Below are 12297 nucleotides of genomic sequence, written 5' to 3' on the forward strand. Positions count from 1 at the left end.
ATCTGTGTGGCAGCCTCTGAAAAAACAAGCTGTGTCCAGGACAAGTTGTCATATCGGTCTGCACTAGATGGAGTAAAACAAGGATAATGCGAATTACAAATAATGTTGTTTGAGTCACAATGTCGTTGTTTATTCTGCCACTGGTTGCCTCTGTATTTACTGTATACTATATAGAGTGATGATAGGTAGTATTCTTGTATGTGAACTGATAACTCCCAACATACAATACCATACAATACCATTGTGCATGTTGTAATAGAAATTACGAATAGAGATGAGCGAGCACCAAAATGCTCGGGTGCTCGTTACTCAGGACGAAATTTTCGCAATGCTTGAGGGTTCGTTTCGAGTAACGAACCCCATTGAAGTCAATGGGCGACCCGAGCATTTTTGTATATCGCCGATGCTCGCTAAGGTTTTCGTTTGTGAAAATCTGGGCAATTCAAGAAAGTGATGGGAACGACACAGCAATGGATAGGGCAGGCGAGGGGCTACATGTTGGGCTGCATCTCAAGTTCCCAGGTCCCACTATTAAGCCACAATAGCGGCAAGAGTGGGCCCCCCCCCCCCCCGCACTGTCAGCGTAAAGATCGTTCTCCTCTGCCATAGCTGTAACAGCTGTGGCAGAGAAGAACGATGTTTGCCCATTGAATTCAATGGAGCCAGCAATACAGCCGCCTCCATTGAAAGCAATGGGCTGCCGGCGATCGCAGGATGAATTGTTGGGAAGGGCTTAAATATATAAGCCCTTCCCTGCAATTCATCCAGAAATGTGTTACAATAAAAATATATACCGGCGTATAAGGCGACGGGGCGTATAAGACGACCCCCCAACTGTCACCTTATACGCCGGCAATACAGTGGAGCAAAGAATAAAAATCATTACTCACTTCTTCTGACGTTCTGCGGTGCTCCTGCAGGCTTTCGCTCCCTCCTGGTTCCCGGCAGAGCATTGCTTTCTGGACGCAGGGCTTGAAATCCCCGCCTCCAGAAACACAGCCAATCACAGCCATTCAATGACATCATTGTCATTGGCTGTGATTGGCTGAAGGCACGTGTGTTTCTGGAGGCGGGGATTTAAAGCCCTTCGTAGAGAAAGCAATGATCTGCCGGGAACCAGGGGGGAGCGACAGCCTGCAGCAGCGGCGCAGAACACCAGAAGAAGTGAGTAATGATTTTTATTCTTTGCTCCACTGTATTACCGGCGTATAAGGTGACAGTTGGGGGGTCGTCTTATACGCCCCGTCACCTTATACACCGGTATATATTTTTATTGTAACACATTTCTGGATGAATTGTTGGGAAGGGCTTAAATATATAAGCCCTTAGAGGAACCTGTTAGAGGAAGGTGCAGAAACTGGAGCTGCCGTCCCGAGAAGCCGCCCAGGTGTCCAGCTGTCACGAGAAGCCGCCCAGGTGTCCAGCTGTCACGAGAAGCCGCCCAGGTAAGTGATGGGTCGGGGGTGATGTTCACTGACAGGTGAAGGCCCCGGAGCCCAGCGCTGGGCTCCGGAACCTAGCGCTGGGCTCCGGAACCTAGCGCTGGGCTCCGGGGCCTTCACCTGGGCTCCAGAACCTAGCGCTAGGCTCCGGAACCTAGCGCTGGGCTCCGGGGCCTTCACCTAGGCTCCGGAACCTAGCGCTGGGCTCCGGGGCCTAGCGCTGGGCTCCGGGGCCTTCACCTGGGCTCCGGGGCCTAGCGCTGGGCTCCGGGGCCTTCACCTGGGCTGAGGGTCTAGCGCTGGGGAGCCGGGAGGGTAGCGCTGGGGAGCCGGGAGGGTAGCGCTGGGGAGCCGGGGGCTAGCGCCGGTTACCTGCTGCCTGGCGGTGGGTGACTGGTCGGCGGCTGCGGTGGGTCCGGTCGGCGGCTGCGAGGCGTCGTGTTGTCATGGAGACACAGCTGGCAGCGTCTCGGGAGCGCGCACGTCGGGCTGCAGCAAGCGACGGGAAAAGAGCCGGCGGCCATCTTGGGGAAACTTTTATAAGTTGCTGAAACGCTGGAACGGTAAGTACGAACCAGCTAGAAAAGTCATTTACAGGGGGGCTTAGTAATGTTTGCTTAATGGGGGGGACTGGGCAAAAAAAATAATTCACTGCTTCCTCGAGACATCTCCTTTAAATAGAAGCACCTGTCCTCTTTTCCCAGTATTGCACGCAGCTAAACTCCCTCCCCCTCCCCTTTTATCCAGCTCCCATAGGAGTCTATTGAGGCTCAAGCGTTTTTCGGTCCAAAGATAGGTCAAGACCTATATTTTTCGGCAGCAGGAAATTTCGGTCGCTGAAATCAGTCGCCTATGTGCTATCTTTTTCAGTCCAATTTTTTTTTTTTGCGTGGTTAAAAATCGTTCATCTGAATGATTCCATAGGAAACCATTAGTTCTAATAGTCACGATTTTATTGCACGGCTAACTTAGCTAACAAGGCTTTAGGTGCACGTGCGAAAAGTCCTTTATGGTAATTTCTGCATCACAATATCATCCTATGGGGCTTGAATATCCCACATTTTAAAATCCGCCTGTCTTTACTTCAAAACTGCAAGATTAAATTCTGCAGCAGAAAATGTTTCTGCTGCAGAATTAAGGATGTTTTGCAGAATTGTTGTTGTGAATTTCTGACATATAGAGATGTAATTCGACAAGTAAAGTCTGTGGGGGGAAAAAACAATAAATTCCACAAGATGTTCCACAGAACATATTCTGCAATTAAAAACAACATCCGCACTAATTAACAAAATCTGTGCTGCATCCTACGGACAATTCTGTCCTCTCATGTGAAAGGTCCCTAAAACTGAAACTGCAAGCTGAGCATCAATCACACCCTAACACAGTCCACCCCCCCCCCCCCCACCCCCCAGATACACGACTTGCTGGAACCTACATGACATTTTAATGGCTAAAATGTTCAGTGCTTAGAAAAGAAACTGTCAGAACCGCCCCATTCAAAATTTGTCTGTTTCCTTCCAGCATTGCCAGTGTTAGTTTGGTCTTCCAGCTGCACCCGCCTATTGTTTGACTGACTCCTGTTGTGACCCCAGCTTTCTGACTTTCTGCTTTCTGGACCTGACTTCATTTTTGCCTGACCCCTTTGTACCGTGTACCCTCCTATTGCCGACCCGGATAGTCTGACCATTCTACTGTTTGTTTGTCTCCAGTGTCTGTTTGTCGTTCCAGTGTCTCGCTTCCCTAGTTTAGTGTAGGGACCGCCACGCAGTTGTCGCCCTGGGGGTTAGCCCAGGGGGGCAAGTAGGCAGGGACAGGGGTTGCGGGTTTTCTCAGGGACTTCCATTATCCCGGACCCTGTCCTGACAGAAACAAAAAAATGACATCAAAGAAGCAAAACTGTTATGAAATAAGGGAGAAATTAAAGAAAAACCTAAACAAGGTCATAGATATTATGGGTTGATGGCTGAACAATCTTTACACTGATGCAACCATATACATTTTAGCTGATATTGGCAGTTATGGCTGTTCAGAGTGACAATATTCTATTATAACCGGCAAAAGAAGAATGATGGGTTACTAATCCCTTTACAACGCAGCCTAGCTTTCAAATCTAGCATATATGACTTTATGTGGGAATAACCTTTCAATGCTTTAACTTATCCAAGTGATTATGACAATGTTAGTTGTGTACTTTTATTTTGTTTTCTACACTCTTGTATATTTATTTAAAATCAAGAAATTTCTCCAGACAATTTGGAAAAATTTGCATTTTTATTTCAATTTCAAGTCATACCACACAATAGTTAATAATAAACATTTAACATATGTCTACTTTGCTATTATGCTGTGGTATTTTGTTTTATGCCATTTTAATTTTGATAGGATCTTATAAGGATTATAAATTTAGCAGAAAATTTTTGCCTTAACTTTCAAAAAAAATTGCAAAATTATTTAGGTACATAGATGTTCAGTTCTGCAGTAGCTTTAAGGATCCTGTATTTTAATCCTCCCCTCCATTAACCCCTTGAGTGGCACGCCCGGAAATTTTCCGGGACGAGCTCCACTGCTCATAGCGATACTGCCCGGAAGATTTCCGGGCTATGTATCACTATGGGAGCTGCAGAGCACAATGCCACAAGCTGTGACAGTGTGCTCTGCCTGCACAGACCCACACAGAGCAGTGCAAGGGCTTTGAAAAACCAGCAGAAGATATTGCCGATATGCCGATATGCCGGCAATATCTCCTGCTTTGTTTACAGGTTGCCATAGAGACCATCGGCTTGTCAGAAGCAAGCCGATGGTCTCTGTGGCAGGGAGAGCTAGTTGTTAGCTGTCAGAGGACAGCTAGGTACTAGCTCTAACAGCAGAGATCAGAGAAAACCTATGTGACTGCAGCATGTAAAGGGCTGTCACTGCAGCATGTAAAGGGCTGTCACCATCGGACCCCCGGAATGTGATCAGGGGTCCTGATGGGTCCCTGTGGAAGTCCCCTATAGGGACAAAAAATAAAATAAAATAAAATAAAAAAAATAAAAAAAAAAAGTAAAAAACTTGTTAAAAAAATTAAAAAAACACTTGTCTCCCTTTACTTTGTAAAAAATCAAAAATACAATCACACATGTTTTATCCATGCATCGTAATGACCCAGAGAAGGAAGTTAATACATTATTTAACCCCTTAATGACATGGCCCCTTTTTTTCTTTTTTCCCCATTTTTTTTCCTCCCCCCTGTTTAAAAAATCACAACTTGTCCCGCAAAAAACAAGCCCTCATATGGCCATGTCAATGGAAAAATGAAAAAGTTATGGCTCTTGAGACGCAACTGCAAAACTAGTTGAAATTCAATGATTAGACCATTTTAAAAAACCTGCCCTGGTGGGCACGACAGGGTGATAGGAAACCTGCCACTCAAGGGGTTAAAGCATCTAATTGTGAAAACTGCATACCTCCAGAATATTTGATCCTACAATTAGAATATTTGCTTTAATTCCTGTAAAATACCAAAAGGGTTAGCAAACTGAAGGAAAAAAATTAATTCACATTTCCGCAGATATTCAATTTTAATCCATATTTTTATGTAACAGTCTCCCTTTTTTATGTAGGTACAATTGAACATTTGCAGTACTGCAAATGAGAAGCACACCCCTCAAATGCCATTATGTAAACTACATTCTCCAAGACATTTATCTAGGAGAGTAGTGAGCATTTTGACTCTACAGGTGTTTCATAAAATGTATTAAAATTTGAGTTGTCTGTAGTGTTAGCTCAAAATGTTTAATTTTCACAATGCTTGAATTTTTTTTTAATGATCACCATGTCATATTTGCAGATCTCCTGAGCTGCTAGTACAATGGAAAACCACTTTGAAAACTCAACTCCTGTTGTATTATATATTTTTTTACCCCACAGGTGCTTTCTTGTATTTAATGCACAGTGGATGGTGCATAGTGAAAATTACTAATTTTTCAGTTATACAATTTCAGTGCACAATGTTGTACCCAGCTTGTGCCACTGGAAATTTATGTGGGTACTCCTGGATATGATCATCATATATATATATATATATATATATATATATATATATATATATATTGCTGATGCACCATCCCGTAGGGGGACCCCAGATACAAGGCACACATTGAGAAGCTGGGAGAGTAGAGTAGTCACTTGTCACGGTGGCACTTACCAGGCTCCCTCCTGGAGGGACACACGTAGCCTCAGCCAGAGCAGTGCTGGGCCTTTTGCGGACATCCCTAGGATAGGGATGCCCAATAAACTGGAGGACAGGAATAGCAGATGTCACAGGTGACACCACCATTCCATTACCCACCGGTATGACCCTCGGCGGTAAATAAAGGAGCCGCAGACCAAAGTAACGTACCTCAGGTCCTTGGGAATGGTCAGGGCCTGGCAAAACTTTACTGAACACAAGTTCCAAATGATGGTACAATTTACATGAAATTGACAGTGTAGGTAAAGAAGCAGACTTGGGAGTACCTCCACCTGGTGATCCCAGAATTTAGGACAGCCGGATGTGAAAACAAATTGGTGTACCTCTACGTGGTGATCCCAGACTTCAGGATGGCCGTGTAGGAAAAATAATCACTGAGTACCTCTGCACTAGGCCTGGCTGTACGCACCTTCTCTTACTCACACTTTCTCTCTCTTTCTTTTCAAGGGACTCACTCTGCCACAGTTGCTGTCACACAGGTAGTCAGGAACTGCTCTTCCTTCTGCATTCTTCACCACATTGGAGTTGAAGGTTCCACCATGTGGCTGCCACTCTCTCAGGAACCCAGAAGAACAGAACTCTTTCCCGCTCTTAGACACTCCTATTTATATCCTCACTAATACCACATGACAAGACAAATTGATACATTGCAAGCATCTCCCAGGTTCATGCAATACTTAACTCCTTGCTTGCTGCAGTTGTGCAACACACATAACAGAATGACAAGACACTTTTGCACAGCGCACCAACACAAGACATTACATGTATAATATTTATGGAGGGGGCCAGGAATAGATGTACTGGGCCACTATACTGAAAGCATAAGCCTTATTAGCAGTGATGCCCCTAGCCTAAGCGAGTATCGAATTGACACCACTCTGCTGGGCCCAACCCCCTGACAAAGAAAGTGTGTGTGATAATATAAAGTCAAGTCAGCCCTTGCTATTTAAGTTCGTAATTAGAGATGAGCGAGCATACTCGTCCGAGCTTGATACTCGTTCGAGTATTAGGGTGTTCGAGATGCTCGTTACTCGTGACGAGTACCACGCGATGTTCGAGTCACTTTCATTTTCTTCCCTGAGAAATTTGCGCGCTTTTCTGGCCAATAGAAAGACAGGGAAGGCATTACAGCTTCCCCCTGCGACGTTCAAGCCCTATACCACCCCCCTGCAGTGAGTGGCTGGCGAGATTAGGTGTCACCCGAGTATTAAAATCTGCCCCTCCCGCGGCTCGCCACAGATGCATTCTGACATAGAGGAGGGAAAGTGGTGTTGATGCCGGAGCTGCTATGAATTGTCGGAAAGGGCTTAAATATATAAGCCCTTCCCTGCAATTCATCCAGAAAAGTGTTAAAATAAAATATATATATATATGCTCACCTGCTCCCGGCAGCCGGAGTTCCGCGCAGCCGGCCTGCAGTGGGTGTGAAGGGGGTGTGAGTCAGACCTGCCCCCTGATTGGCTCAGCGCTGAGCCAATCAGGAGGCAGGTCTGACTCACACCCCCTTCACACCCACTGCAGGCCGGCTGCCGGGAGCAGGTGAGTATGTATATATATTTTATTTTAACACTTTTCTGGATGAATTGCAGGGAAGGGCTTATATATTTAAGCCCTTCCCGACAATTCATCCCACACTCGCCCGCAGCGCATTGCTTTCGGACAGCTCTAGCCTGCGCATGCGCAGAAGAGCTGTAGCGGGGAGCACACTGAAGCGGCTCGTGCTGAAAGGAGAAGACCGGACTGCGCAAGCGCGTCTAAAAAAGCAAGCTGCCAGCGAATTTAGACGGAACCATGGAGACGAGGACGCTAGCAACGGAGCAGGTAAGTGGAATAACTTCTGTATGGCTCATATTTAATGCACGATGTACATTACAAAGTGCATTAATATGGCCATACGGAAGTGTATACCCCCAATTGGTTTCGCGAGACAACCCCTTTAAGTCATTTGGGGATTTCTGCTGACTGAGGGAATTCCGATCAGAAGTGCATTTTTTCGGCAAGTTGTCACACACGGCCTTGTGAATAGCCAAAAAAAGCCCACAATTTCAGCTTGGGACTTGTTAACGTTAAATCGTGCATTTACACAATTTTCAGCAGCGATGTTTGTGATTTTTGTGTGCAGCTATCTTTGGCACAATATTGACGCTTGTGCGAAAGAGGCCTAAGGCACACTTAAAGGCACAGCTTAGTCTGCTGCTGCAAATTTCTGCTCCATAACCCGCAGTGGATACATGCAGCCTTTTGGGCAGAATTATCTGTGTCTTTGGACTTTGACAGACGAAAATCCCACCCACAAAACATGGAAAGTAAAACCAATTGATTTCAATAGGTTAATTCCCACTTCCTTTCTTTGTGCCCACTGTTTCCATGGGCGCAATAAGTAGGACCTGATCTGTTTTGTGCATATTTTTGCGCCAAAGAGCCCCATGGACGTCTATGGGAGGTGTGCAAGCGCACATCTGCTTTCGTGGATATGCACTACACACTGCGCATACTTGAAATCAACAGCACCTCGTTAGGCTAATTAGCCATTTAAATCATGGTGGGGTGAATGCCCTACCCATGTGAACAAGCAGTGCATGTGCAAATATGCTCAGCATGTGCACAAAATACACTTATTCTCTGCGCCAAAAAAATAATGCAGGAGCAAGCACATTGCGAAACATGCTTGTCTGTCGAAGTCCTTTAAGCGCATCTTGAAGACATATTCTGCATGTGTGAAAGGTCCTCAAAGGCAAGTGCTTGAAAACTTGATGAAACCCAGGGGCGTAACTATAGGGGATGCAGGGGATGCGGTTGCACTAAAGCCCGCAAGCCTTAGGGGGCCTGATAGCATCTCTTCTCAATATAGGGAGCCCAGTAATATAAATAAACACCTATAATTCGGGGCCCTGTTACAAATTTTGCATTGAGGCCCAGGAGCTTCAAGTTACGCCTCTGATAAAACCCCTATGTCATATCCACATAACATGCTGGAAAAGTGTGTACATAGCAGAGACACAGTGTAGTGTGCATGTTTCTTGTGTGCTTACAAATCGATGATACATTAAAATTTAGCTTCCGTGTGTCAGTTCAGTCAGATTGTGTTTTATCTAGAATTGTAAATTCCATAACCAGTCACAGCACATTTTCTCGACAGTTAAAGACGGACTCATAGACTTTGATAGAAGATGTCTTCTAAACTTTGTGAGCCCATCTTCATTTACAGAGAATAGCTGAAGTGTAATTAACACAGACGAAAGGGGCGCAGAACCCAGAACCCCCACTACGGGAGTACTCTTTGCAAAGTACTCTAACTCTCAGCACGTTAATCGCCCTTTGTTACTACAGAATTGGGCACCCTAGGCTTTGCTGGGTGTTGTCTGTCCGATATACGCTGCCCCTCTCTGCAAGGGGAGGAGGCGGGACAGGACGGGAGCTAGTGCACTGAGCTCCCAGCTCCTCTTCACTGTTTGCAATGGGAGGGGTGGGACATGGGCAGAGCTAAGTTCCACCCGCCCTGCCCCCTCCTGTTGCAAACACTGGCAAGGGGTGGAGAGAGCGCGGAGAGGGGTGGGAGCTCAGTGCACTAGCTCCCGTCCCATCCCGCCTCCTCCCCTTGCAGAGAGGAGCAGCATATATTGGCTGGGCGTGAAAACCCGACCGGTATACGCCCGTCTGAATAAGCCCTTACTCATATACTTCTCCACTGAGCTGCCACATAACTTGTCTTCCTATTTTCCCAGCCAGAGAGCTCCATCTGACTTCTTTAAACCCTTTTTTAAGTGATTGCACACCTCATGCATGATTGCAGCAAACTGACAGAATAGGACTTGACCCATTCTGGTGGAGTGGGCTCTACCCTTTTCTAGCAACCAGATCCCTAATTTAGGTCTTCCTAAAAACTAAGGCTATGTTCACACTTGTGTTAGGGATTTCTGTCTCTCTGTTCTGTTTTTGGAGCACAAAACCAGAAATAAAACAATGTTGCTGTTTTCTCCCCCATTGGGGTTTCAATGGGTTTCCAATCAGAGGCCATAGCGTGACTATTCAGAACTCCTGGCATCATGGCACAGAAGATGTGAGTGCTGATGCCAGTAGAATTGGCGGTGACGCTGTGGCCTCTAATTGGCAGGCAGGTCACCTGACTTCCACTGTCAACACAGACCAGGAGAACTGCAGGGCTGTGGCTCTGGATTGCCAGGACTGAGGACAGGTAATAACTGTTTATTTTATTGTTTTAACCCATTTGGCTCTAACTTTAAAAATGTAATTGTAACTGGACAATGCCTTTAGGCTGCCTGTCCACGGGCGTTGCCATATCCTGCTGCGGATCTCTGCCGCCCGGGAGAAGGAGCCAGCAGAGGGATCTCCGCAGCGAGCCTACTGACAGATAGGCTCACTGCGGAGAATCACGGCAATTCGCAGCATGCGCTTTCCGTAGCAACGCTATGGAAAGTGTGCAGAGCCGGATTATGGCAGCGGAGAACGCAATGCAAAAGCACCCGTAGACAGGCAGCCTTAATGTTTAAAAAAAAAAAACACACAAAAGAAAAAACTGTAGACAAAATTGAATGGTCAAGTTTCATGACTGATATAAAATGTAGATTAATTATTAACAAATAGTGTTTCTTTACTGATAACTCCTTCACAGAAGCGTGTTTACAGAGACAAAATCTGTGCACGCTAAACACATAGAATAGAACCTATTCATTTCAATGGGTTCGTTCTCATAAGCGTACGTAAAAAAATTAGGACCTGCTCTGTTTTTCTGCATTTTGCCCAGCAAAACAGCCTTAGAAGTCTATGAGAGGTTTGAAAATACGTAAGGGGAAGGGTGTGACACTGCGCAAAATGCAGGAAAGAGAACCTTATTAGACTTTAAATATTAGGCTGGACCTTATCAGACTTAAATAGCCACTAAATTTAAATGGTAAGGCTTTGTTCCCAAGAGCGTATATCGGCCGCCGTTTTCACGGCCAGCCGATATACGCTACGATCTGAGGAGTTAAAACTCGTAAACGGGCGCAAAAATCTAACGTTTGTGTGCCTGTTCAGACGGCACGGGCCTCGGCTCATATATGCCAAGGCCGCCATGCCGTTGCCCCTTCCCTCACCCTCGCCGGCTCACCTCCTCTCTCCTGTCCTCCAGCTGATTGCAATGGGAGGGGGTGGGATGGGGGTGGAGCTCAGCGCTGCCCCGTCCCGCCTCCCTTTATTGCTGGCTGCAGACAAGAGGATCCATTGGAGCGTGCACCCCCTTAGGCTCTCCCTTTTCCTGTGGATTTTGGGAGTAAAGATTGCTGTGCTGCTGGTATACCTTTTTGTGCCTTGAAGCGGTGGGAAAAGGGGGCGGGAGCTTAGCTACGCCCCTGCCCCGCCCCTTGTCTGCAGCCAACCATGGGAGAAGGCGGGAGGGGGCAGCACTTAGCTCTGCCCCACCCCGCCCCCTCCCATTGCAATCAGCCAGAGGGGAGGAGAGAAGAGGGAGGGAGTTTAGCAGTTACGCTGCTAAACTCCTTCCCCCCTCCCTTCTCTGGCCGCTGTCACTGGCTCCCATAGGAGCCCATGCAGTGGACGACGTATTCCGGCCAAAAAGATAGTTCCAGGACTATCTTTCATGCCCGACGCTATATTGGACAGTCGGGCGCTTTTACGTCGCGGGGATATGGCCATGTGATCTGATGCATTGGAGTAGCGTATGTCAGCCGACCGTGAAAACGGCGGGCCTATATACACTTGTGCGAACAAAGCCTATGGGTGTGTAGTGTGTGAACTAGCCCTATGTGTGCACAATTTACAGTAATATGCGCAGACACATGTGCAACACTCTGATTTTGATCCTCTTCAAGCCTCGTTGATGCACAAATACGTTGCACTGCGGCGAGTGTATTTGCGCATGCGCTCGTGTGAAGCCGCTCTAAGGGAGTCTTTTGTTTTGAGGGCAATGCCAGGCGTGTTTTTGCTCACAGAAGAATCCTGTGCACAAAACGCGGAGAATAGAACCTATTGATTTCAATTAGTTCCTCCTCACTTCTTTTTATTTGCGCCCGTGCAGACCTTCCCTATTCTGTGCGTATTTTTGCACCCAAAAGTCCCATAGAGATCTATAGGAGATGCGCAATCACGCACATCTGCACACGCGGGTATGCGCAAAACACTGCACATACCCGTGATCACCTGTACAGTATTGGACTAATTAGCCATTTAAATTAGGGCGGGCTGATTCCCCGCCTGTGTGAATAATCGGTGCCTGTGCAGGTACACACAGTATTTGCGCAGCAGATGAATATAGAGCTAAAAGTAAGTGATAGGATCTCTTTAAATCACCATAGCCTATTTTAGTGCATAATACGTGCCAATATAGTACATGCTGAGTTTTTTTTCATGCATGTTAAAAAAACACATGAAAAAAACGTGCATAGTCTGCAAACCCCATATGCCCTTACACTGTAGCCAGTTCACAGCGCAGTTGCGTTAGAGGAGGCAGCCTGTACATTTACCTCCTTCAGCTTCTACATTGTAGCCAGTTTATAGTGACATGTTTAAACTTTCATCACTTCAAATAGTTTTTTAAGTCTATTAAAATGCATGTTAAATAGTTCCTGTAATTAAGAATCCTGGGACTCTAACAAGTCATCAGTA

The sequence above is a fragment of the Eleutherodactylus coqui genome, chromosome 2 (assembly GCF_035609145.1).
Source record: "Eleutherodactylus coqui strain aEleCoq1 chromosome 2, aEleCoq1.hap1, whole genome shotgun sequence".
Classification (NCBI taxonomy): Eukaryota; Metazoa; Chordata; class Amphibia; order Anura; family Eleutherodactylidae; genus Eleutherodactylus; species Eleutherodactylus coqui.